Genomic DNA, 27216 nt, shown 5'->3' with positions numbered 1-27216 from the left:
GACAATTTCTTAGAGCAGTATGTACTGGAGCCAACCAGGAAGCAGGCTATTTTAGACCTGGTAATGTGCAATGAGATAGGATTAATCAATAGCATCATAGTAAAGAGGCCTCCAGGCAACAGCGATCATAACAATATAGAATTTCAAGTTCAGTTTGAAGATGAGAAGTGTGGGTCCAAGCCTAATGTTTTAAGTCTAAATAGAGGTAATTATAAGGATGTGAAGGCAGAGCTGGCTAAAGTGAAATGGGAAACTAGGTCAAAAGGTAGGACAGTAGAGGTGCAGTGGCAGAATTTTAAGGAGATATTTAATAACTCTCAACAAAGATTTATCCCAGTGAGAAAGAAAGATTCTTTGAGAAGGATGTATCATCTGTAGCTAAGTAAGGAAGCGAAGGATAGCATCAAGTTGAAAGAAACACAATACACTGGCAAAGATTAGTGATAGTTCAGAAGACTGGACAGATTTTAAGAACCAGTAAAGAATGACGAAAAAAAAGACGAAGAAAGTACAGTATGAGAGAAAGCTAGCTAGAAATAGAAAAGCATAGTAAGAGTTTCTACAAATACTTAAATAGGAAAAGAGTAACTAAAGCGAGTGATGGTCCTCTAGAGAGTGAGTCTGGGAAAATAATAATGGAAAACAAGGAAATGGCAGAAGTGTTGAACAGATGCCTGTCTTCACTATAGAAGACATAGAAAACTTTCCAAAGGTACTTGAAAATCAAGAGGTAAAAGAGAGGGAGGAACATAACACAATCACCATCACCAGGGAAAAGGTACTGGGAAAACTATTAGACTTAAAGGCTGACAAGTCCCTAAGGACCCAATGGCCTGCATCCTAGAGTCTTAAAAAGTGGCTGCAGAGATAGTAGAGATATTGGTTATAATCATCCTAAATTCCTTAGGTTCTGGAGTGTCCCGGTGGATTGGAAAATAGCAAACATTTATTCAAGGAAAGTGGGAGACAGGCAGCAGGAAACTATAAGCCAGTTAGCCTAACATCTGTCATAGGGAAATTTCTAGAATCCATTATTAAATGGGTTATAGCAGGATACTTAGAAAATCAAAATGGGATCAAACAGATTCAACATGGTTTTGTGAAAGGGAAATCATGTTTAACTAATCTATTAGAGTTCTTTGAGGACGCAACAAGCAAGGTGGAAAAGGGGGAACCTGTGGATATGGCATACTTGGATTTCCAAAAAGAATTTGATAAGATTCCATTTCAAAGGTTACCACACAAAATAAGAGCTCATGGTGTACAGCTAACATATTAGCATGGATAATGAATTGGTTAGCTAACAGGAAGCAGAGACTAGGGATAAATGGGTCAATTTCAGGTTGGCAAGCTGGAACTAGTGGTGTCACAGGGGTTAGTTTTGGGCCTCAACTATTTACAATCTATATCAATGACTTGGATGAAGGGATCGAATGTATGGTAGTTAAATTTGTCGATGACACCAAGATAGGCAGGAGAGGTTGTCAACAAGAGGTAAAGAGTCTGCAAAAGGATATGGATAGGTTAAGTGAGTTGGGAAAAATTTGACAGTTGGAATAATAATGTGGGAAAATGTGAACTTAGGCAGGAAGAATAGAAAAGCAGTATACGACTTAAATGGTGAGATATTGCAGAACTTGGTGGTATAGAAGGATCTGGGTGTCCTGGTACACGAATCACAAAAAGTTAGGAAGCAGGTACAGGAGTGGTTAGAAGGCAAATGGAATGTTGGTGTTTATTGCAAAGGGAATAGAAAATGAAAGTATGGAAGTTTTACTGCAGCTGTTTAGGGCCTTGGTGTGACCACAACTAGAATACTATGTACAGTTTTGGTCTCCTTATTTGAAAAAGGATATAATTACTTTAGAAGCAGTACAAAGAAGGTTCACGAAACTTATTCCTGAAATGAAGGTTTATCTTTTGAAGAAAGGTTTAACAGGTTGGGCCTATACCCACTGGAGTTTTGAAGAATGAGAGGTGATCTTATTGAAACATGTAAACACGTGAGGGGACTTGATAGAGTGGATACCAGGAGGATATTTCCTCTTATGGGGAGACTTGAACTTGACACAATTTAAAAATAAGGGGTCTTCCATTTAAGGAGATGAGGAGAAACCTTTTCTCTGAGGATTGTTAGTATGTGAAATTCTCTTCCCTAGAAAACAGTGGAGACAGGGTCATTGAATTTATTCAAGGCTGAGTTAGTTAGATTTTTGATTGACAAGGGAGTCAAGGGTTATGGGGGCAGACAGGAAAGTATTGTTGATCAGCCATGATCTTAATGAATGGCGGGGCAGGCTCTAAGGGCCTAATATCTACTCCTGCTCCTAAGTCCTATCCTCATTTATTCAAAACAGAGCGATAGGTTGCTCTGCCAAATATGATTGAGAACAAGAAGATGAAGTGTTTTGGCCAATTGTTTGAAGTTCCAAAACAAAATATATCCAGATGCATTCATAACAGTAGCTTAATTTATGTAATCAGGATGAAGGATTTCAGGGAGGGGGGTGCAGGGATAAAACAAGAAAAGACTTACACTTAAATAGGGCTTTTCGCAATCGACCACACATCTCAAAGCACTTAACAGTCAATCATGTACTTTTGAAGTGTAATCAGTGTTGTAATGTAGTAAATGCTGCAGCAAATATGCTCTCAGCAAATTCCCAGAAACAGCAATGAGATAATAGCTGGATAATCTGTTTTTTCAGATGTCGACTAAAGGATAAATATTGACCAGGGCACTGGGGATACCTGCCCTGTTCTTCTTCGAAATAGTGCCATGGATTCTTTTACACCAACTGAGCCAGCAGGTGGTGCCTCAGTTCAGTATCTTATCCAAAAGATGGCACCAGCAGCACCACTGAACTGAGTACTGAACTGAAGTGTCAGCTGTGCTCAATACCTTAAGTGAACCTTCTGATTTAGAGGCAAGCATGTTACCAACCAAGCCGCAGCATCAACATAAAAGTGAAAAACTCTTCTGTGATTTTAAAGTTACAGCCGTCGCTGCAGACTGTTAAGCAATCCCAATCCCTCTATCCAGCACTACTTCAGATCAGGTGGTTTACCACCGCCCCCATGAGTCAAGTTCCATAGTTCTAAAGAAAGCCAAATTCCCCAAAGATATTGACCCAGATTTTGTGGTAATAACTGAGGATATCTGTGCTCAATATTATGGACCAAATTAGACTCTGTCTGTACATGCATAATTAAAAGCAGAAATCAGGAAGCTGCTGCCTGATATGTCCTGTTCCTCCACTACTTTGGTAACTCACTTATGCATACAAACAATACTGTTATATACATGTGAAATGAAGGTTGTGAAGTTGCCGTACTTATCTATCAGTTGCCCACTAAACATGCCAGACAGACATGCTGCCAAAAAACTCTGGTACTGCGAAGTGTGGGCTTTCACTTCAGCATTCAATTATTGTTGGAGATTAATAAGGTAAAAAATATACTTATAATTATTTTTGTGGTCTTACCTCTCTTAATCCCACCTTTCCCTCACCTTATTCTGCTTTATATATGCGATTTTACAATTAATTAAATATTTTGATTTATACTTTCTGGTTTAGAATCTACGATCAGAATGTTACACCACCATATCCCCAGGGACAGGCTGGCAGGTGGGATAAAATCACATAGCATGGCGGTGGGCACCGTTTCAGTCATTCAACCGTCTCCACTGGAATTTTACCAGGAGCAGCCCATCTGCCGTTGGGCCAATTAAGGCCCTTACCACTTAACAGCCTCCTCCTGCTGCTATGTTACCAGAAATGGAGGGTTCCCCCACCACATGGCAAATAGCTGTAGGCTCAGGGGGTGGGGACACTCCTGTTTGGGTACCCTGTGCCCAATGGAGGCCCTCCCCAACAGTAACAGCTGCCCTCACTTGTCTCCCCACCACACTCCCTTTCCCACCCCAGGGTCAGCCTGACTGGCCTCAGTGAAGCCACGCCAAATTACAGTATCTGGCGTCATCCATGGCTCCTCATGGGGGACTGCTGCAGTCCCAGCAGTGGCACCGCTCCCAGAGATGTTTCTGGGACTGGAGGGATGCCAGTCATTTGACTGGCTAGCAGCCCTTGAGGCAGGGCATTCACCTGCATGGAAGCGTAAGCCATGACCTTAGACAGCTAGCTAACTGATAACTGTGAAATCTGTTTTTGGCTTCCAGACCCAGTGGAGGCTGTCTCGCCCCCAACTTTTCGGCCGATGGGCAGCGTCACCGCCTCCACAAAAAAATACTGGCCTACATGTCTCAATGAGGATTTTCAATCTGATTGGTTAAGGACACACACTGTTGCCTGCCCTGCTCATATATGCCACAGATTCCCTGTACAGGACACCATGGCAGAAAAAGATCTCCAATGATCACAAGTTGCTACTCAAAAGCCAACAAAAGGTCTGTGGCCAGTTGTAAGCGTAACGAATGGGAAGTTCTATTCCATCACCACCAACCACAAAATTTAGACCATTGCATACCAGAACATGTCCAGTGTGCATAAATTTGTCATCCTGGGTCAGTGGTATTGTCTCAGTATTTGAGCCCAGCCTACTTTTGCAATTGAGGGGGAAAACACCAGAAAAGTGAGAATTTTTGAATTAGCCTGAAAATAATCTAAACCATGGATTTTGGGAATTTTGAGGGGTTTTTTTCAAATGGCATTCATAAATCTGGTTCTTGAAGAATTATCTGATATTTTGCTGTCTCATTACCTTGTAGTTAAATGGGAGAGGCGAGATTTTTTTTCAGGTGCTTCCTTATCCAAAAGTATTTAGGAAACATTCACCTCAGATACAAGTTCCAAGGTAAATTCTGGAAATGTTTATGAGGGGCAAAGACATAGTACTCATTTAAGGCCCTACATGCAAGTTTACCTCTACCCTTCGAGGATGTACAGAGTGGTCATAGAATTTTACCTCTGTTGGAAGTCAAAATTATTTTGTTAAAGCCACCATCCAATTGTTTACTATTGGAGCAAGACAAAGTATGATATTTTTCCATTAATGCATGCAATTATGGTAATTAAGGAAAACATTATTCATTTATTTTTCAGGAGCCAATCAAAAGTATTCAATTCACCGTCCTTGGGGAAATCACATCGAGCCAATGCCCTTGGTCAAAGAGGTAGGTTTCAATGAACTTCTTAAAGGTGGTGTTGGACAAACAGAAAGGTTTAGGGACAAATTTCCTCTGCAATCAAATCCAAGTAGGCACCAGTGAAACTCATGGAGAAGTAATAACTTGCGATCTTTCAAAATTTTCAGATCAAATATTGCCAAAATCTGGTCTGCAAATGCTGTATGTATTAAGAACATAAGAAACAGGAGCTTGGAAGTTCCCTTCCAAGTCACTCACCATCCTGACTTGGAAATATATCGCTGTTCCTTCACTGTTGCTGGGTCAGGATCCTGGAACTTCCTTCCTAATAGCACTGTGGGTGCACCTACACCACATGGACTGCAACGGTTCAAGAAGGCAGCTCACCACCAGCTTCTCAAGGGCAACTAGGGATGGGCAATAAATGCTGGCCCAGCCAGCGAAGCCCACATCCTACATGAGTAAAAAAAAGTAGGCCATTCAACCCCACTCTGCCATTCAATGAGGTCATGGCTGATCTTCTACTTCAACACCATTTTTCTGCACTATCTCCATATCCTTAATGTTTTTAATGCATAGGGATCTATCAATCTCAGCCTTTAGAACACTCAATGACTGAGCATCCACAGCCCTCTGGAACAGAGAATTCCAAAGATTCACCACTCTGAGTGAAGAAATTCCTCCTCATCTCAGTCTTTGATGGCCAGCCTCTATCGAGGCTGTCCCCCCCAGAGCCAGAGGAAACATACTTCCTGCATCTATCTCAAGCTCTGTAAGAGCTTTGTATGTTTGAATGAGATCGCCTCTCATACTTCTAAACTCCAGAGAATAAAGGCCCAGTCTATTTAATCTTTCCTCTTAGGACAGTTATACATTCATTTCTGGCACAAAAACACAACCGGAAAAGTAGGCCAACCATGAATAACAAAAGAAATTAAGGATAGTATTAGATCCAAAGAGGTGTCATATAAAGTTGCTAGAAAAAGTAGCAAGCCTGAGGATTGGGCAGAGTTTAGAATTCAGCAAAGAGAGCCAAGAGATTGATTAAGAGGTGAAAAATAGAGTATGAGAGTAAACTTGCAAGGAACACAAAAGTGGAATGTCCATTAACCAGTTCTCAATTCATGCCAGTATATTCCCAATCCCACGTGCTCTAATTTTGTTTACTAACCTCTTGTGTGGGACCTTATCACAAGCTTTCTGAAAATCTAAATATACCACATCCACCAGTTCCCCCTTATCTATTCTGCTAGTTACATCCTCAAAAAAACTCCCAGGAGGTTTGTTAAACAAGATTTCCCTTTCATAAATCCATGTTGACTCTGCCCAAACCACCATTATTTTCGAAGTGTCCTGTTATCACATCCTTTATTATAGGTTCTCACATTTTCCCTACGACTGCTACTAAGGTGAACTGGCAAATTAGGTTAAGGGATAGGTCAATAGAGATGCAGTGCCAAACAGTTAAGGGGATAATTCAGAATAAATATGTTCCAATGAGTAAGAAAAAGTCCAAGGGTTGGGCACACCATCTGTAGTTAAATAGAAATGTTAAAGATAGCATCAAACTGAAAGAAAAAGTATATAGTTGTTCAAAAACAGGTGGAAGGTCAGAAGGTTGGACTATAAGGAACAGCAAAGGATGACTAAAAGATTAATGAGGGAGGAAAGATCAGAGTACAGGAGAAAGCTAGCCAGAAATATAAAAACAGATAGTAAGGGTTTCTATAAATATTTTAAAAAGAAACGAGTTAACAAAGTGAGTGTTGGTGCTAAAGTGAGCCTAGAGAATTGATAATGGAAAACAAGGAGATGGCAGATGAATTGAACAGGTATTTTGCAACAGTCTTCACTATAGAGGATACAAGTAACATCCCAGATGCAGCTCTAAATCAGGAAATGGAAGGGATGGAGGAACTCAGGAAAATTACAATCACCAGAGAAGTGGTACTGAGTAAATTGTTGGAGTTGCGGGCTGACAAGTGCCCGGGTCCTGAAGGACTTCATCCTAGGGTCTTAAAAGTGGCTAGTGAGATAGTTGATGCATTGATTTTAATCTTCCAAAACTCCCGAGATTCGGGGATGTTCCCATTAAATTGGAAGATAGCAAATGAAACTCCACTATTCAAAAAGGAAGGGAGACAAAAAGCAGGAAACTACAGGCCTGTTAGCATAACATCCGTCATAATGATAATGTTAGGAGCTACTATTAAAAATTTATAGCAGGGCACTTGGATAAGTTCAAGGTAAACAGACAAAGTCAAAATAGTTTTGTGAAAGGGAAACCATGTTTAACTAACCCATTGGGGTTCTTTGAGGGAGTAACGTGCTGTGAATAAAGGGGAACTGGTGGATGTTACTGTACTTAGATTTCCAGAAGGCATTTGATAAAGTGCCACATCAGAGGTTATTGCATAAAATAAAAGCTTATGGTAAAAGGGCGTAACATATTGGCATGGATAGAAGATTAGCTGGCTAACAGGAAGTAGAGAGTAGACATAAATGGGTCTTTTTCTGGTTGGCAGGATGTAATGAGTGGTGTGCCACAGGGATCAGTGCTGGGACCTCAACTGTTCACAATTTATATAAATGACTTGGACGAAGGGATGGTTGCCAAATTTACTGATGACACAACGATAGGTAGGAAAGTAATTAGTGAAGAGGACATAAGGAGGCTACAAGAAGATATATATATATATATAGGTTAAGTGAGTGGGAAAAGATCTGGCAAATGGAGTTTAACGTGGGAAAATGCGAAATTGTCCATTCTGACAGGAAGAATAAAAGAGAGGCACATTATCTAAATGGTGAGAGATTGCAGAGTCTCAGATGCAGAGGGATCTGGGTGTCTTAGTGCATGACTCGCAAAAGGCTAGTATGCAGGTACAGCAAGTAATTAGGAAGGATGATAGAATGTTATCATTATTACGAGGGGAATTGAATACAAAAGTAGGGAGGTTATGTTTCAGTTGTACAGAGTGCAGGTGAGTCCAAATCTGGAGTACTGTGTACAGTATTGGTCACCTTATTTAGGGAAGGATGTAAATGTGTTGGAAGCAGTTCAGAGAAGGGATCAGTGCTGGGACCTCAACTATTTACAATTTATATAATGACCTGGATGAAGGGATGGATGGGATGTTTGCCAAATTTGTTGATGACACAAAGATAGGTAGGAAAGTAAGTTGGGAAGAGGACATAAAGAGGCTACAAAAAGCTGTAGATAAGTTGAGTGGGCAAAGATCTGGCAAATGGAGTATAATATTGGGAAATGTGAAGTTGTCCATTTTGACAGGAAGAATAAAAGAGAAGCATATTATCTAAATGGTGAGCGATTGCAGAGCTGAGATGCAGAGGGGTCTGGGTGTCTTAGTGCATGAAAACAGCAAGTTATTAGGAAAGCTAGTAGAATATCATCGATTGCGAGGGGAATTGAATACGAAGGTAGGGAGGTTATGATTCAGTTATACAGAGCACTAGTGCGACCACATCTGGAGTACTGTGTACAGAATTGGTCAGTATTAAGGAAGGATGTAAATGCGTTGGATGCAATTCAGAGAAGGTTTACCAGACTAATGCCTGGGAGGGTTGTCTTATGAGGTTGGACAGCCTAGGCTTGTATCCGCTGGAGTTTAGATTGAAACATACAAGACCCTGAGGGGTCTTGACAGGGTGGATGTGGAGAAGATTTTTCCTCTTGAGGGAGAATCTAGAATTAGGGGTCACTGTTTAAAAATAAGGGGTCACCCATTTAAAATGGAGATGAGGTGAAATTTTTACTCTCAGAGGGTCGTGAGTCTTTGGAACACTTTTACTGAAAAGCCAGTGGAAGCAGAGTCTTTGAATATTTTTAAGGCAGAGGTGAATAGATTCTTGGTAAGGAAGGGGGTGACAGGTTATCAGGGTAGGCAGGATATAGACTTAAGGTTATCAGATCAGCCATGATCTTATTGAATGGCACAACAGGCTCAAGGGGCCAAATGGCCTACTCTTGCTCCTTGTTCATATGTTCCTGTGTACTGATATCAGCCTAACAGGCTTGTAGTTCCCCATTTTTTCTTTCCCTCCTTTCTTAAATAGTTGGGCTATATTTGTCCCCTTCCAATCTGCAGGAACCATTCCAGAGTCTATAGAATTTGAAAAATTACCACCAATAAATCTACTATCGCTACAGCCACCTCTTTGAACACTCTGGGATGTAGATTATCAGGTCTGGGGATATATCTACTTTAAGTCCCGTTAATTTCTCTAGTGCTATTTGTTTACTAATATAAATATTTTGCCGTTCCTCGTTTACATTAGTGCCATGATTCTCCATTATTTTGAGGGAGGGGTTGGAGGAGAAAAGAGGCTAGTTGTGTCCAGTCAGAGGGTGGGGGAGTCAGTTCAAGTCAGGTCGGGTGGGGGTGGGGTAGTTATGTGTTCGAGGACTAGTCAGGTAGTCTGGGGTAGTTGAGTCAGATGGGTAGTTGAAGGGGTGTTCATGTCCAGTTAGAGAGGTGGTTTGCGCGGAGGGGACAGCTGGGGTAGGGGTAACTGCATCCGGTTTGAGAGGGAGGGGGGTAAAGTTCTCGGTGGCGGGGGGCGTGATTGGGAGGATTGGTTGTGGAGTTACGCGATGTTAGACCAGATTTCAATCTGTCTAACATTTCCTGGGTAATTATCAAGGTAAGTCACACAGATCTGACCCAAGTCTCCAGCTCTGATATTCACACAGGGTCCTGGGCATCAGGTGAATTGTCTATTGGAAGTTTAGAGTTCCTGGGCAATTGTCATGTAGTTCTGCACATCAAACCTTCCACAGGGTCTTGAAGCTTATCTCCTGTCGTGTGGCCAATTCCAGTGCATGTAAATGTGCCACACTGCAAGCCCAACTAACAATCTTCAATTGGCTGTCAGCATAATTCTTAGCTCACTGAGGATTATTTAGCAAATGTGCAATCGTAGAATCATATCTAATGTTGGGCACTGTGTTTTGAGTTTTGCAAGCATGGATTGATTGGGTACGGTCTGTACCTTGTCCGTTGCGAACAATGGCTACGACGTGCTATTTGATACGATCCATCAGTCTTTGAGATGTACGGCCTACATACCTAGCATCACACTGGCACTGGAATTCATGTACCACATCACTCATACGTATGATGGGCAGAACTTTTTTTGGCTTGACGGCAACATCCTGTTCGTGGCGAATACCACTTGTGTTGCTACTGCATAGTAACAGCATGAAACAGCTAGTTTCACCTGTTGCTCAAATGTTTGAGATACCTTGCCCTTCCAGGGAAATCTGAGGTAAACTGGGCACTTTTCAGAGTCAAAAGTGATGGCCTTCATGAGTTTGCATGATATACAGCGCAAAATCATCTCAACAGTGTAACCATTATTCTGCAGGATGTCTTTGATGTGCCCTATTTCAGCATCAGGCTTGCATGGTGAGCAAATGTCTTGGGCCCTATTTACGAAGTTGCCGATAAGACCAATCTTATAGCTTGCGGAACTGCAAGAATCCCAACACGTATCTTGACCAGTGAAGGTAGGTTTGCAGTAGACTGTGGTAGAGAACCCTCTGGCAGATTTCTCAACTAGTACGTCAAGTAAAGGGGTGGTTGGGGGGGGTGTCATTTGACTGCTCCATTTCAAAGGTGAATTTGAGTGCAGGATAGAGCCCATTAAGTCATGTAAGGAAATTATTACATGTAGCTACGGATTTAAATATAGCAAATGTATCATCCACATATCAGAAATGTGCAAGAGTAGGATGTTAGGTGTCATTCCATCAAAGACATGTTTTTCTTGGAACCCAACAAAGATGTTTGCGAGGCCTGGGCCTACAGGAGATCCTATGTCAACACCATCTATTTGGGCATACATGGCGTCATTAAAACTGAATTCAACTGCACGAGTTGCCGAGTTCATAAGTTCAATGAACACTGATTCATTCTATAGCGCAGGCCTAGATTGCCATAATACATTGCTGTAGCACAAATATCTATGACCTCCTTAAGTGGAACATTGGTGAGTAGGCTAGCAATGTCAAATGAGCACATGGACACATAATTGCTGTCAAAATGCAAGCCTTCTAAGGCCTTTGCAAATGTGAAGGAGTCCTTCACCGTATATGTGGAAAACTTGGTCAAAGCTGGTTTTAACAATTCACCCAACCATTTGGTTAATTCATATTGTGAATTATGCTGACAGCTAATTTAGGATCGTCAGTCGGGCTCACAGTACTGACATTTGTGTGTACTGGAAGCTACATATTGCAGACAGAAAGAACACATACACACATTGCACCTGTTTCAGATAAACAAAATAAGTGACAGCCATTCTCGGACTCATTCCTCAGGGCAATGCCTTGACCAATCAGGGTCAAGTTGCCTGGTTTAAATTTCAAACAATGCTTGGCAGTTAACTGTCAGTCACCATCACTGGTGCATTCTCCATAGTAATGCCCTAACCAATCAGAGTCCACTTGCCAAGCAATCAGCACTCTCTTCACATACAGTATAAATTGTTGTTTTCTTCTTGTATTGGTATTCTTGTGAAGTGTCGTGATGAGTGCAAGACGAAAAGCTTTGACATGTCTCTTTTTCAGCAATACTCAAGTTCTGTACTACCAAATGACAATTTGCACGCTCACACTCAGGCCAAGCAAGCACCCAGGGAGAAGGATGAAGCTGTGCTAGCGTGCAAAATTTATGGCATGAGAAAGTTTCTACTGAGTGGAGTTGAATAAGCCCTTGCTCATTCAGGAGTACGTGTCGACGAAACAATCAGTCAGCACAGTGGTGATCAAGAAATCTCAAGCAGCAGCAGAAAGACAGTTAACAGAAACACAGAGGCTTACAGCAGCAAAAGACGCCAAACAGTCCTTCATATCTGAAACAATCCAAAGCTGACCCCATAGCCCTGTTCTCTCGCTTGAGCTTTGTATTGTTCGCTGAAAGAAACTATAGACTCCAGCTCAAACACTCCCCTTAGCAAAGCATTCCATGCTCTCCTAACCACTCTATGTAAATCATTTGCTCATAATCTTGCACATCATTGTTAATCAGTGTGAACTTTATCTTTTATTGCTAGAGCACACCAGCTATCAGCACCTGCACTGATTTCTGATGCTGACAGCCAAGTAAAACGCATTCAGTTGTCATGAAGCTATTAATGTACATAATATTATTGGAAAATATTTTTCTTTTAAAATAAAGGTTTAGTCTGTGGGTGTGTCTTAATTGGATTAAAGCCAGCTAGTCTGGGTGCTTTGATGTGTATTATTTTTGAGATGTAAGAGAGGTGGAGTGCATTTGCATTTTTTGAATACAGCATTAAGGCGGCAAGTGAAATCTGGCACCTAGTTAGCAGAGACCAAGCAATATGTTTATATTACTAATAAAATTGGTACTATGAAAGGGGTTTTATTGTTAGAAGAGGCTGGTGATACAATGAGAATTTACATTCAATGAGCTGTGCTAGGTATAACTTAACAGCAGTTTTCATGTTTTCATGCAGGGCAGAGGCAATGTAAGATCAAGGTAGCTATAAGCCTACAACTGCCTCCACAGGAACCAAAGTGAGAAGAACCTCATTTTGAATTCATAAGATGAAAATGCTTTGCCTGGTGTCTGGTTAAAAATCTATGGGTTGCTGTTGCCTTAATGGAGATTAGTTTGGGGATTTGTTAAAAGTTATGATAGTAGTAATTTGTATCCATGTCTATATATTTAACTTGCATAAATTAATAAAATGTTTCATTTAGTTTAATATAAAACTTCTCGAGAATTGGTGGTCTGATTCCTGAATTTAGAGTTGCATCTCAAACATACCACTTAAAAATAAAGGTTATGACAGTTACAAATGACAAATTACATTTTACTTGGCCATCAGCATCAGAAAGCTACACTCAGTCTAAAGTTTCCCTCTGGGATTTTTAAATAATTCAGTTTTACCGAAAGGCTGTCTCATAATACAGTGCACAACTCAAAATATCACAAGGCTCATTTCCTATTAAATGTCTTTTATTTACTGGTTATCTGAATACATTACTAGCAAAATATCCCAGCTTCTTATTCAAATTACAAATTTCACATATGGATGAGATTTCTAAGCACTGAACCACTGCAGTACCTGGGCTGCATAATTTCATGTCAAAAATCATGATGCTTGTTTCAAATTGGGAGATCACAAGGCATCCAATGACAATGCTCTCCCCCACACCCCTCTGTTGGGCAGAATAAATTTTCTTGCAGTTTAGGGCAAAACTGAAATGAAAAAAAATCGTGGAAAAATATGGTCAAATTTAGTAGACACCAAGTCGATGGTAGCTATCTATCAAATCTGTTGTTGCAAAAATGTCTAATCTCATGATTCATAAGTTTTAGAAGTAAAACTTTTAGTTTGGGGGCTGACGTTTTAAAAAATAATAATAGAAGCACCTGGTTTGGGAGGCTGGAAAACAGACTTACAGTGTTTGCAATTCAAAGGATGGCCTGTGTTTATTGAATAAGATTAAAGTTGTAAGTGGGAAAACATTTAACAATGTGTGGCCACTTTGAGTCTTGGTGGAGACGAAATGTCTACAGATGTCTTCATAAGGGGTTTAATTTATTCATATAGTTTCCAAGTACAAAGGAAATGTTTGAGATAATGAGTTGAAACCTCTACCCGGATCATCCCAATAAGGTTGCTGTGGGAATAGATGGCAGGGAGGTGGTTTTCTTGGATTGGGTTTTTATCTGTGTGCTTTCCCACAGAAACAGTTGGAGCCCGGCAGTGGCTTTGAGAAGTAGAGTGTGTCTCTGCCAGGAGCTGTCGACCAAAAGCAAAAGGGCTATCAGAAACCAAGGGTGTTGTCTGATTTTGGAGTCACTGAGCTAAAAAGCTAAGAGGCCCATGCTTGAGCTGGGATGCCCACAAACCTAAGGTTCCTCAGGAGAGTTGGGAGGGTTCGCTTAGCCGGATGCTGGTGAAATGACCCCAGAAAAGCGCATACCTTGGAGAATAGCAAGAACACTGAGGATGATCAAAGTGAATTCCTGAGAGCTGTGGCTTGGTTTGATTCCAGAAGTAGTGAAGGAATCCTCAAGTAAAGCACAGGGGCACTTGAGTGAAAATACAAGTAGAACGGGGAGTGTGCCGTTGAGATTTTCAAGCTTGAAGAATAAGTGTTTGCAAAATATAGTGTTCGGTTAGTAATACTTGCTTTGTTTAACTTTTGTGCAGTAGAAGTTTTTGTTTAAAATGTGAAACCTTGAGGCATAATTTCTTCAGTTAATAACTGGGAGCTTGAATTTCTTTTTCATCCATTGTCATGCTGACTATTCCATGCTCCTGAGAACAAATGGCTTTTAGATCCATAAAAGAGAAATAATCAAAGGTGATAAGGGATGGGAAACAAATGCTTTGCCATCAACACCTGGATCCCATGAGTTTTCCTGAACATCAGATTTGCTGTAATTTACAAGAATAGGCTCCCACAAACTTTCTGCGAAGGCCACTGAAATTAACATTTCCATTTTCTGCAGCGAGCTGACCAATCTATACTGGGGGTGTATTCCAACAGGAAGTTTCTGGTTAATGCAATCCTAAACCTGATGCATATAACTGATTACAAATACTGTAAAATTTTAATAATGTGAGAAATGGATGTGTCTGTAAAATATTTTTGGGGAATATTGTGTTATTCTGTGAAGAAATCTGTGTGCGCGCGCATATGATTTAATTAAGCTGGGCAGAGGTTAATAGGAGACAGGTTGTCTGGGCGGTTTAAAACATGAAAAGGAGAGGTGTTAGGTCTGAAGTACAAGTAAACAGGTTGGATCTAACATTTGCATTTTTAGGTAAATTAAGAGTTTGAATATCAAAGGGAAGTCAGAGGTAACAAGAAACATGTTTGTTTGCATCTTGCAGGAGTTCCATTGGTAAACAGAAGTGGGGATATTATATTTTATTGATCCAAAAGCAAAGACAAGTTGGAAACATGAAAGATCAGATCTTTGGAAGGATTTGAGTTTCAAAGAGGTGTGAGAACAATGGAACATGAGGTGATAGGGGAAAAAAGACATTTTAGAGTTACCGTTGAGAACTTAAGGGAGCTGTGTGAGCTGTGGTGGCTGGAGCTGGAGCTAAGCTGTTGAGCTAGAGCTGAGTTGGGAGCTCTGGGCTAGGAGAAGATGCAGGTTTGAATCAGCCATCCAGTCAAGCCAGAAAAGTCTTGGGCTGCAAAAAACAGTTTTATTCTGAAATTTGGGTTTCTGCAGCTGTGGATGAGAGTTACAGGTCATGTGGTATGCCTTTATTAATGCTACAGCAGTTTGCCTTGGGTAATGTTACTGGATTTTTATAGTTAAACATCTATAAGGGAGTGTTGCCTGGAAGGTGTTTACTTGTGGGTCTTACCAAGTAGAGAATCTTTTTGGGAAACGTGTTGTAAGACTAACCTCAATTGTGCAACTATAATCTTGTGTGAAGTTTTTTTTTTACTTGTTAATAAAACTTTTACTTTTAATTTTGAAAAAATCCCAAAAGTGTTACTGGACTCCTTACTGCTGAGATCAGAATGTCGTCGTCTTGCTTTCAGAATACAAAAAAGTGTATGGCCCGTTACCCAAGTTTTCCTCTGGGATTTGGTTTGCGCAGCATATAACATGGCTGTGGTCATGACAAATAGCACTATTTGGTCTTTCATATTTTAGGGAATATAATGTACTTTAAAGTCAAAGCAAGTTAACTTTTCAACCTGAGATGTTAAAACAAGGATTTAAAAGCATTGGAATATGAAACTTTGCAAGTTTTGCAGGGTCAAACAGAAAAGATATTCGTGCTTATTTTTATCTAGAATATATTTTTTAAAACTGTGCATAACAGCAAAAGAACACAATGCACATTGTAATTAAAGGATTCACTTTTAAGGAGCAAATTAGGATATAGGATGCTTTTGTTGTCTTTGAGTAGTTTTGTTTTGTTAATTTGTCCTCTCTGTTGAATTATTTTCCCTTTGCTTTCCTTTTATATTCAGTAATCTGTTTACGTTTCATGTACAATAAGGCCAACAGTAGTGTAGTGGTAATGTCACAGACACCCAGGCTAATGCACTGAGGACATGGGATCAAATCCCACCATGGCAGATGGTGGAATTTAAATTCAATTAATAAATCTGGAATATAAATATGGTCTTTATAATAATGACCATGACAACTATCACTGCTGTAAAACCCCAACTGGCTCGCTAGTGTCTGCCAGAGAAGGAAATCTGCCATCCTAACCCGGTCTGGTCTACATGTGATTCCAGACCTGCAGCAATGTAGTTGACCCTTAACTGCCCTCTAAAATGGCCTAGCAAACCATTGAGTTCAAGGGCAAGTAGGGATGGGCAACAAATGCAGGTCTTGACAGTGACCCCCACATCCCATGAAAGAATTAAAAAACATGCCAGTAATCAACATTTCAACAATTTCATCGCCTGGTATAAATTTGCCAGCTCCTTTTGAATTTCAGCTCAACCACTGCTCAAAGCAAATCTTTCTCATCCAAATACTGCAATGGCCTTTCAACTACATCTGGCAAGCATGCTGAACTGGAACTTTCAAAAGCTACATCAGCAACAGCACTGCAATTTTACATGAAGTTATCAGTGGCCAGTGTCATTTATTGATGGATGCATTTGCATGAATAAACAATTCTGTAAATCCTGACCAGAAACAATTTTGCCTCCTAGGTTTTTTTTAATACAAATGTACTTGTTTAAACAAATTCATCAGGATATCTTAAAGGTCTGATTTGCTTTCTTTGGTGTGCATGAAATCAAACGATCGAAATAAGGTTGAATAAAAGGTTAAAATACAGTATTTATGTTCATAAACTGCACACAATAACATAACTTACAATTTAATTCTCCGTATTTAAACAATCCTTTTCAATCAAATAAGAAAACTGGAATTTCCTCTTCTAGCATTTCAAACTACATACAAATAGGCATAAAGATAACTTCTTGAAGAATGAATGCAGTAAAAACCCACCTGTGTCTCTGGCTAGTAAACGCGCCCCAAGGTTTAACAGTGCTCACTGAAAAACAAGTTTGAAGTTTTATACAGTGTAAGTTAGCATCCTATAACCTGTTCCACTGCAGATAACGTTATACTGCAATGTTGGAACAGAGCCCTGCTGCACTAAAAATGAATCGTTCCCCAGCATTTAACATGCTAAGATGAGGAAGCTTTCTTTACAGCAAAATTGTCTAGGTACTCTACATGAAGAGAACTACACATTTCATGAATTTTTTTAATTGTGTAACTCTGGCGCTAAACGGTACAGGTTGACAAGTTATGTCAAGTGACAAAGTAAATGTTATCCCAGTATCATTTTTAACCGACAACATGCACAGAACTGTGTAATCTGTGGATTTTAATAATAGCAATAAGGTAACTGAAAATGTCTCCACATAAAACAAGTTACAGCAGAAATAATATTTTCATAAAGGCTTAATCTAATACTTAATCTTCCACCATCTATGAGTTTTACGAAATAGCATCGTAAATGTTTCAGATTACCTTTTATTCTCACGTGAACCTAAGTTTCACTTTTCAATTAAAGCAAATTGCAGGGTTAAAAGAAAACAATAAAACTGGTGTCAAATATGTCAAGATATTTTTTCTGAGGTAATTGTACAATGATTTAAAATCAATTTTACGGACCATGAGCATGGATTGGCAAGGAGTACAAATTCTTATTCTTTGATCGAGTAGCTTAATGGTCTGCCAACAATATTTTCTATCATATTGAGACAATTTCATAGATTCAGAATCGCCAAAATGAAAATCTATCTGTAAGAGCTTTATTTTGTCATCTTTAACATGTTTATTTATATATTTTTATAAAATGAAATGATAAAGAGCAGTGCAATATTTAGCAACAAACTGATTTGATGTTCAAATGCCCTTGTTTTATTATTTTTGGTCTATTGACTTCAGCAGAGATCATGGGGTTAATTTTTCCATTACTTATCACAATATCACAGAACTAAGCAAAATGTAAATATAATTTCTTTGCTCACAAATATGCAAAAACAACCATAAATTACAAAAATGCTGCCAACAGCATCTCAGGTTTCTATTGCATAAACATTTTGCTAAGTGCAGAATACCTGTAAGACTGATCTTTTCTAACTGCGTTTGTGGAAGGGAATGATCTTACTTCCATTGGGACCATTGCTTCTAGATGCAGAACGAAAAGATAAGGGCAGTGGGGAAGGAGTCATGATTGCATTGAATAAAACACTGCAGAGACAGCACCAAATTATTGCAGCTCCCCAAATGAAGCGATGGCAAATAAGTCGTTATAGCATTCTGACACCAACAGTTTTGATAAAGAATAGGATTTGAGGAAAATGGATGGTGTGTGGTTAAACATTCAAGCTATGAGATTTAATACTGCTCTTGTGGTTAACTGTTTGTCAACCCAGATCTTCAAGTTACGATACAAGGCAATTGTAGGCATATTTATTTAATGTTGAGTTTGTCGACATTATTAAACAGCATATAAAAATTCCCCATCTTGCCTCCAAATACCATGTCTTTTGTTTTCAATGTGACCATCTCCACACCCATTGCCAGTGACTATTTAAACTGCTTTGTCAGGGGAAGACTGATGCTATTTCTTGCAAAGGTTAATTGTAATGATACCAGCACTATGCTTGATGATGATCAGCTAACAATATGGACAAAGGATGGAAATGCAAATATTTCTGGTCTGTATTGCTCAGTTCCCCATGGATTAGTCTATTTACCCGCTGAAACACTGAAGGATCTCCAGAAACCTGTTTTCATAGAAACCTAACCAGATTCTACTGGTACAAAGCTATTTGATATCTGGGGTTACCTATTGCCTACCCCCACATACTTTGGTTGAAGACAAAAAATAAGTCAAGTCAGTGGTTGGCAGAACTGAATCTTTCCTTCAGTCTGAGGTCCATCCCCTCAGGACACTAGTTAGTGTAGGTGTTTGTGGCTTTGGAAGGTGGTTATATCCACAGTAACTAACTGGTGTCATGGTTAGACCCTAGTGTAAAGAACATATCTTTTTATTTCTGTTGGACTGTGGATTAAAATTACAATGGTTGCAGTTTGAAAGACATGTCTACTGGGGCAGTGTGAGGGATATATACCATGTTGCTGGAACAGTGTGTGCCATGAAAGACACGATGGTGCCAAGGAGGAATCTGGTCTAATGGGGAACTGCCTGGGGCAACAATGTTTTAATTGGCTCCTGACCAGGTGACCAGGGTTTGTGTGAGAGCAGTGCAGCAGAATAGCTTATAGCCTGAAAGGAAAAAGACCTAAAATCTCTGTCTCTTGTGTGTGTAAGATTCCAGTAATTCTACAATAATAGCTAGCTGGCTTTTTTCCCTCGTATCTCTTTAACCCGTTCTCTCTCGGAAAACCCATGTCAAGCAGAAAAGGGGGAAATCACCATTAGAGACATTGAAAGGCAAGTCCTCAGCCAGCGAACTAAAGACTGAAATTGCTGGAAGACCACCTCGTGTCATCAACAGAGAACTGAAAGGAATTTGGGTGACATCGATCAAAATCTACCCATCGAATCCTGTACTCCGGAATTGGTGCTACTGAACTGTTTTATCCCACCCTTAAAATCCATGTTTTTATGTGTCTCATGTGTCTTGTATGTGTGTGTATTGTGATTTAAGAAGCGGTAGAGTTTAGGCTATAGAATTAGAAGTTGGCAGCTCATATTTCTTTCTTTTGCCACTGGTTAAAGACAATTTTAATTAAGTTTACAAGCCTGGTGTTTGTATTCTGTTAACCTAAATTAAACAGTTAGGTGGGTTGATCAAACTTTTCATGGCTCAGGGAGCAGTGGGGCTTGATATTGGAGCACACTATCCCCAGTGAGTCACGATACCAGCATCATTGCAGGTTGGACCGAAATATGAGGCAATACAGGCACTTTACTCATTAATTGATGTATTGAGGAATTTAATATCTTCAAAAGTGAAGAAATCCCCAGGCCCGGATGAAACATCTTCTAGGCTGTTAAGGGATGTAGGAGGAGAAATAGTGGTTGCTCTGACCATCATTTTCCAATCTTCTCTGGCTGCACGTGTGGTGCCAAAGGACTGGAGGACAGCTAACATTGTGTCCTTGTTTAAAAAGGGAGAAAGGGGTAGACCAAGTAATTACAAGCCAGTCAGGCTAACTTCAGTACAAAAGCAAAATACAATACTGGAAATCTGAAATAAGGATAAAAAAAGCTGGAAAAACTCAGCAGGTCAGGCAGCATCTGTATGATGAAACAGAGTTAACGTTTCAAGTCGATGACCTTTCATCAGAATAGAAGATAGATTTTAACGTAAGTTTTTAAGCCAGTGGAAGGGGGTGGTGGTGCAGGAAGAACAAAGGAGGTGGTCTGGGATAGGGTGGAGATAAGGAGAGATTAATTAACTAAAGTTTTCATGATGCAACAGTCAGAGTGGTAATGGATATAGTAAAGAAACAAAAGTTGTGTCCAAATGAGACATGAATAGAGATTTAAAAACCATCTGAATGCAACATGAAAGGATAAAGAAATATCACCAACAAAGCAAAATAAAAAACACAGAACAAGATGGGGGAAGAGGCTATGATCTAAAGTTGTTGAACTCAACGTTGAGTCCAAAAGGCAGTACAGTGCCAAGTCAAAAGACAAGGTGTTGCTTCTCGAGCTTCTGTTGGGCTTCATTGGAACACTGTAGCGGGCCATGGACAAAAAGGTCAGCTTGGGAAAAAGGTGGAGAAATAAAATGACAAGCAACTAGAAGCTCTCAGCTGCACTTGAAGGCTGAACGGGGGTGTTCTGCAAAGCAGTCATCCAGTCTGCATTTGGTCTCCCCAATCGAGAGGAGAGCACATTGTGAGCAGTGAATACAGTATAAGAAATTGAAAGAAGTACAAGTAAATCACTTGAACAGAGTGTTTGGGGTTCTGCTTCCATTTTGCTCTTGGTGATTTTTTTTCTTTTTTATTTGTTTTGCTGGGTTGGTCTTCTCTTGTTTCTTTCTTTATCCCCTTCATGTTTCCTTTCAGCATTTTCTGTTTATTTCAGATTTCCAGCATCTGCAGCATTCTGCTTTTCAATTATTTCCATACTCGTTTCAGCTGATATTTTAATTTCTGACCCAGCTAAAATAGTTATACAAACATAATATATGTTATTCTTAAAATCAAAGTTAGTCATGGTACTATTAGAAATGTCCTCTCTGGAATAGATCTTCGGTTCTGTTTCTTTTAAGGGAATGCTTCCTTTAAGGTAACACCTTTCATAACCTCAGCGCATCTCAAAGCGCTTTACAGCCAATGAAGTGCTTTTGAACTCAATGTTATAATATTGGAAGCACAGCAGCTAATTTGTGCACAGCAAGTACCTACAATACCAAAAAGCTACAGTGTGAAAATAACCAATCTGTTTTATTGATATTGATTAAGGGATAAATATTGATGACCTGGACACCAAGGATAACTTTCAATTCTTCTTTCAAATAGTGCCATGGGATCTTTACATCCACTTGAGAGAGCAGACATGCCCTCATTTTAATGTCTCATCCGAAAGATGATATATCTGACAGTGCAGGACTCTCTTAATACTACACAGAGTGGCAGCCTAGACTTCTGTGCTCAAGTCTTTGGAGTGAACTCACAATCCTCTAACTCACTGGTGAGGGTGCCATCAACTGAGCCACAGCTGACACTCTTGCCCTATTGTGACATTGATCAAGCATGGTCGGGTGTCTTAGCATAACTGTTATGTTCAGCATGTTCCTATTCTGAGCTAAGGGGCAGAGTGCAATACAGAGTTTTTAAATTAAAATCAGAAATGATAGAAGCTATTCTCAGAATGATTTTTTTCCTGAAGAACCATTAAGTCATTCCTGAGCAGAAGCCCATACAACTTCCTGAGTACTATTTAACTGTATAAAACCACAAAAGCTTACAGCATAGGAGGTGGCCATTCAGCCCCTTATCTCTATCAGTTCTTTGCTAAAGCAATCCAAACCAAATCTCTCTGCCCTGTTCAAGTGTCACAGCTCTGTACCTTCCTCACCCCTTTAAAGGCACAATCAATCTTATCCCAAATGCTTCTTGTGACAAATCACTCAATACTCCAAATTATCTGCATAAGGAAGTGCCTTTTAATCCCTCTACTACCCTTAAGTGAAGGTTTAAAATAATTCAGTCATTTTCTTTGACTTCCTGACCAGAGGAAATAGGGTGAATGAGGAATGACTATCAATAATCTTCATAATTCTAAAAACCTCAAGTAAATGTGTTAAGCCTCATCTACTGCAACAGAAATAGCCCTAGTGCAGCGAGACCTGTAAACTGGGGACATCCAAGGGACTTGAAGGTACTTGCAGGTGTCTTTATTTTGCAAATGGCCATAACATGTAAAACAAACTGGATGAGCCAAGTATTCCAGAATTCCCAAATACATCCTCAGCATTCATCCTTTTTTCATCTGGAATCATGCCTAATTCTGGAGCCTTGCCAGCAGGGTGTAATTTCAGTTCTTTTTCAAGTTTGTTGGATTTCTTACTTTATTGCCACCCCATGATTCATGAACATTTCCTAGATCATTACGATTCCTTTACTACTGAGGGAGGGGATGTTCTGATCCATGGGACCTATAGGGCCGGAGCGCCTGGAAGTTCGCAGCCAAATTAGGACAATTTGCGTCCTGCAGGTGCCTGTGTGGGAAACCCTCATTTTGAGTGCTACTGATGTTTGGCATGATGGGAGTTGGGTAAGGGGCTGTTCATAGCTCAATAGTATCTTCTGTACTGATAGATTAAGTTTGCCAAATCTGTTTGGAGGTAATCCTGGAGGTTTGATTGTGATAATCTGACCGTGGCATTGGGTCACATGACTTCTACAGTTTACACTGGATTTACCTTGTTAAAAACGTTGGTTCCCTTGTAGTTGAGAATCTTTATTTCTTGCCAGCAGTTATTGTGTGAGAAGGTCCAAGAACCAGGAGGCCGCCTGAGAGCCAGCAAAGAGAGGAAACTGAGGACAAACAGGCAGGGAAACTCTTTTTCACATCACCCCCCAAGCCTCGAGATCTGGCTTCCCACCCAACCCCCGCCACATTCCATAGTCTTGAGCACCCCCACGATTTCAGCCTTGCACCCTTGAAATTTCAGGGCTCCCAATTTCTTACAGCCCACCCTCTCAACTGGCTTGTGTGTAATCGAGATCATTTTACCCAGGAGCCACAGTGGCAGAGAAACTCCTCGATCCCTGTGATAGAGCTGTGATGGTTTTCTGTAGCAATGCATAAGCTGCGCAAAGAGATCTCGATCACATGAAAGTCATTTTTTTCAACCACTGCCACCTTGCACTTAACATGTCTGCTGTTTTGATTTGTAGATTTAGTGCATTGAAGGCACCGGGGATAATTTGTAATTTGCTAGGACCAATGGTTTCAAGGGGCAGTCTGTATTTGTTACAAGTTACTTGGGACTGTCAGTGGTTCTTTTTTGCAGTTATCTATTTTTTGGGGGGCAGACATCTGTTTGTGCAGATTTCAATGTATGTTAAGTTTCTCCTCTCAACCATAGTTTCTCTGCTACTCTATCAACTTGAATTAATGGTGTATACAAAAACTGTAGTGTACACCATGTTCTTTCTACGATGAGACATCAAATACTGCAAATAATTCTCATTGTGAATTAACTGCCTTTTTGTAATTTTTCTCTTCATTCCTATACTCCATTGCGCTATTTATTTAAACACTTTTAATTTTATGGCTCCATCTAGCTATGCTCACATTAAAGAAATTATTTAAACTCAACATGTCTATTCATCTGCACCTTTCAGAAATGTTTTGTGGGTTCACCCACCCACTCCATTTTTCCTTACTTGCAAGTATATACTTTTCCACTTTTGTTTTGTACCTGAGAGTGACAGGTTAGCACAATGGGCAGACAGATGTTTGAGCATCTACTTTATATGAGGAATGACAGTTGCGTGCCCATTCTGCCAACCTATGCCTCTCTCACAAACGCACACACAAAAGTGGGAGGCTTCAAAGTGGTGTTTCCAGTTCAGGCAGCATCCATTTATACAACTGCTGACTCATGTGAGCTTGTCTAACCTTTGTGTGTTGTAAAATGCTGGCAGGGGGCAGGGAGAAGAAAATGAGGCAGAGATGAACAATGGTTGAAAACAACCAAATGTAAACAGAGGTCCATATAACTCCATGACAAACTGCTCAGTACAACTAAAGTGAAAAAAGTATGAAATTCAAACATTTATACACAAATGGTAAAGCAGAATTTAGATATCTAAAACCCTGAATAAAGTGGCTAGCATTGCATCCATTTGGAAGTCGATAGTGCCGAAGCAAAGCAAAGATCGGCTAACTAGGAGGGGAAAGGAATGGGGGTGAAGAGTGGCCAGGAGGTTTGGGGGCCAGGCAGGGACATGGGGCGTGAGATGTGGAGGCGATGGCCTGGACGCTGGATTGGGGGTGGAGGAGGGGCCAGACATGTGCGGGGGGGTCTGCCAGAAGCCTTAGGGGAGAAGGGGGATGGGTTGGCGGATGCCCAGAGAGGTGGTGGGGTTGGGGTTAGGGTTAGGAAGAGGGGAGTAGGGAAGAAGGGGGACCGTACCGAGGGAAGCACGGGGAGGGGCCGTACCGAGGGAAGCACACCGAGGGGGGGGCCGCACTGAGGGGGGGGGGTGCACAGAGGGGGCACGGGGAGGGGGAGGGGAGGGGGGCCGCACAGAGAGGGAGGGGGGGGCACGGGGAGGGGGGGCCGCACAGAGAGGGAGGGGGGGGTCGCACATGGGGGCACGGGGAGGGATCGCACAGAGGGGACACGGGGAGGGAGGGGGCACGGGGAGGGAGGGGGGGTCGCACAGAGGGGGCACGGGGAGGTCGCACAGAGGGGGCACGGGGGGAGGGGGCACGGGGAGGGAGGGGGGCGCACAGTGTGTCACGGGGTGGGGGGGGGGGCTATGATGGGGGTTGATGTGCGGATTTGGGGGACTGTCCAGGTGGACGGTGCAGGGTGAGGATCCACACTCTCTTTTCCCCGGCCTTGAACCCGGAGGCGGCTGGGTGACGGGGGGCAGGGTGACGGGGGGCAGGGGGGCTGGGTGACGGGGGGCAGGGTGACGGGGGCAGGGGGGCTGGGTGACGGGGGGCAGGGGGGCTGGGTGACGGGGGGCAGGGGGGCTGGGTGACGGGGGGCAGGGGGGCTGGGTGACGGGGGGCAGGGGGGCTGGGTGACGGGGGGCAGGGGGGCTGGGTGACGGGGGGAGGGGGGCTGGGTGACGGGGGGGAGGGGGGCTGGGGGAGGGGGGCTGGGTGACAGGGGGGGAGGGGGGCTGGGTGACGGGGGGGAGGGGGGCTGGGTGACGGGGGGGAGGGGGGCTGGGTGACGGGGGGGGGAGGGGGGCTGGGTGACGGGGGGGGGAGGGGGCTGGGGAGGGGGGCTGGGTGACGGGGGGGGAGGGGGGCTGGGTGACGGGGAGGGGGGCTGGGTGACGGGGGGGAGGGAGCTGGGTGACGGGGGGGGGAGGGGGGCTGGGTGACGGGGGGGGAGGGGGGCTGGGTCCGGGGGGGGAGGGGGGCTGGGTCCGGGGGGGGGGGGAGGGGGGCTGGGTGACGGGGGGGAGGGGGGCTGGGGTGACGGGGGGGAGGGGGCTGGGTGACAGGGGGGGAGGGGGGCTGGGTGACGGGGGGGGCTGGGTGACGGGTGGGGGAGGGGGGCTGGGTGACGGGGGAGGGAGGGGGGCTGGGTGACGGAGGGGGGAGGGGGGCTGGGTGAGGGGGGGGAGGGGGGCTGGGTGAGGGGGGGGGAGGGGGGCTGGGTGACGGGGGGGGAGGGGGGCTGGGTGACGGGGGGGAGGGGGGCTGGGTGACGGGGGGGAGGGGGGGCTGGTGGGTGAGGGGGGGAGGGGGGGGGGGTGGCTGGGTGACGGGGGGGAGGGGGGCTGGGTGACGGGGGGGAGGGGGGCTGGGTGACGGGGGGGAGGGGGGCTGGGTGACGGGGGGAGGGAGGGCTGGGTGACGGGGGGGAGGGAGGGCTGGGTGACGGGGGGGAGGGAGGGCTGGGTGACGGGGGGGAGGGAGGGCTGGGTGACGGGGGGAGGGGCGGGACGGAGGGAGGGAGGGCTGGGTGACGGGGGGGAGGGAGGGCTGGGTGACGGGGGGGGAGGGAGGGCTGGTGACGGGGGGGGGGAGGGAGGGCTGGGTGACGGGGGGGGGGAGGGAGGGCTGGGTGACGGGGGGGGGAGGGAGGGCTGGGTGACGGGGGGGGAGGGAGGGCTGGGTGACGGGGGGGAGAGGGAGGGGCTGGGTGACGGGGGGAGGGGGCTGGGTGACGGGGGAGGGGGGGCTGGGTGACGGGGGAGGGGGGCTGGGTGACGGAGGGAGGGGGGCTGGGTGACGGAGGGAGGGGGGCTGGGTGAGTGACGGAGGGAGGGGGGCTGGGTGACGGAGGGAGGGGGGGCTGGGTGACGGAGGGAGGGGGGCTGGGTGAGGAGGGAGGGGGCTGGGTGACGGAGGGAGGGGGGGCTGGGTGACGGAGGGAGGGGGGGCTGGGTGACGGGGGGAGGGGGGGCTGGGTGACGGGGGGGAGGGGGTCTGGGTGACGGGGGAGGGGGTCTGGGTGACGGGGGGAGGGGGGTCTGGGTGACGGGGGGAGGGGGGGTCTGGGCGACGGGGAGGGACTGGGCGACGGGGGGAGGGGGGGACTGGGCGACGGGGGGAGGGGGGGTCTGGGTGACGGGGGGAGGGGGTCTGGGTGACGGGGGGAGGGGGGGTCTGGGTGACAGGGGGGAGGGGGGTCTGGGTGACGGGGGGAGGGGACTGGGTGACGGGGGGAGGGGACTGGGTGACGGGGGGAGGGGGCTCTCTGAGCGTTAACCCGGCTCCGATCTGAACGGGAAAAGCTGCCGTTTGCCTGATACGTAATTATAATTTAAACTGAAATCCGAGACTCGGCCTCGCTCCCCCCAGCGCGAGGGAGCCGAGCCACATTAACACCCATTTATCACCGGGCGGGACGGCTGCCCCGACCCATCCCGGCCTCTGCAAGAGAAGGAGACACCGTTTTGGGG

The 27216-nt window shown here is 43.6% G+C and overlaps 1 protein-coding gene across 3 annotated transcripts in view; it reads right to left on the bottom strand.

Moving 5' to 3' along the window:
* Positions 1 to 27216, bottom strand: part of LOC144680482 (microtubule-associated protein RP/EB family member 3-like) — a 98893-nt gene that overhangs the window by 71565 nt on the left and 112 nt on the right. The window contains exons 2-3 of one of the 3 annotated variants that reach the window (XM_078541494.1): positions 23037 to 23127; positions 17116 to 17161 (exon numbers count right to left, since the gene is read on the bottom strand). The gene's annotated coding sequence lies outside the window, so the exon portion shown is untranslated. Of the gene's footprint in view, positions 1 to 17115; positions 22402 to 23036; positions 23128 to 27216 lie in introns of those variants that run through there. The other 2 variants (XM_078541495.1, XM_078541496.1) reach the window with 2 other exon arrangements.

Source organism: Cetorhinus maximus, chromosome 5 (assembly GCF_964194155.1).
Source record: "Cetorhinus maximus chromosome 5, sCetMax3.hap1.1, whole genome shotgun sequence".
Classification (NCBI taxonomy): Eukaryota; Metazoa; Chordata; class Chondrichthyes; order Lamniformes; family Cetorhinidae; genus Cetorhinus; species Cetorhinus maximus.
This window is presented reverse-complemented; position numbering and strand designations above follow the sequence as displayed.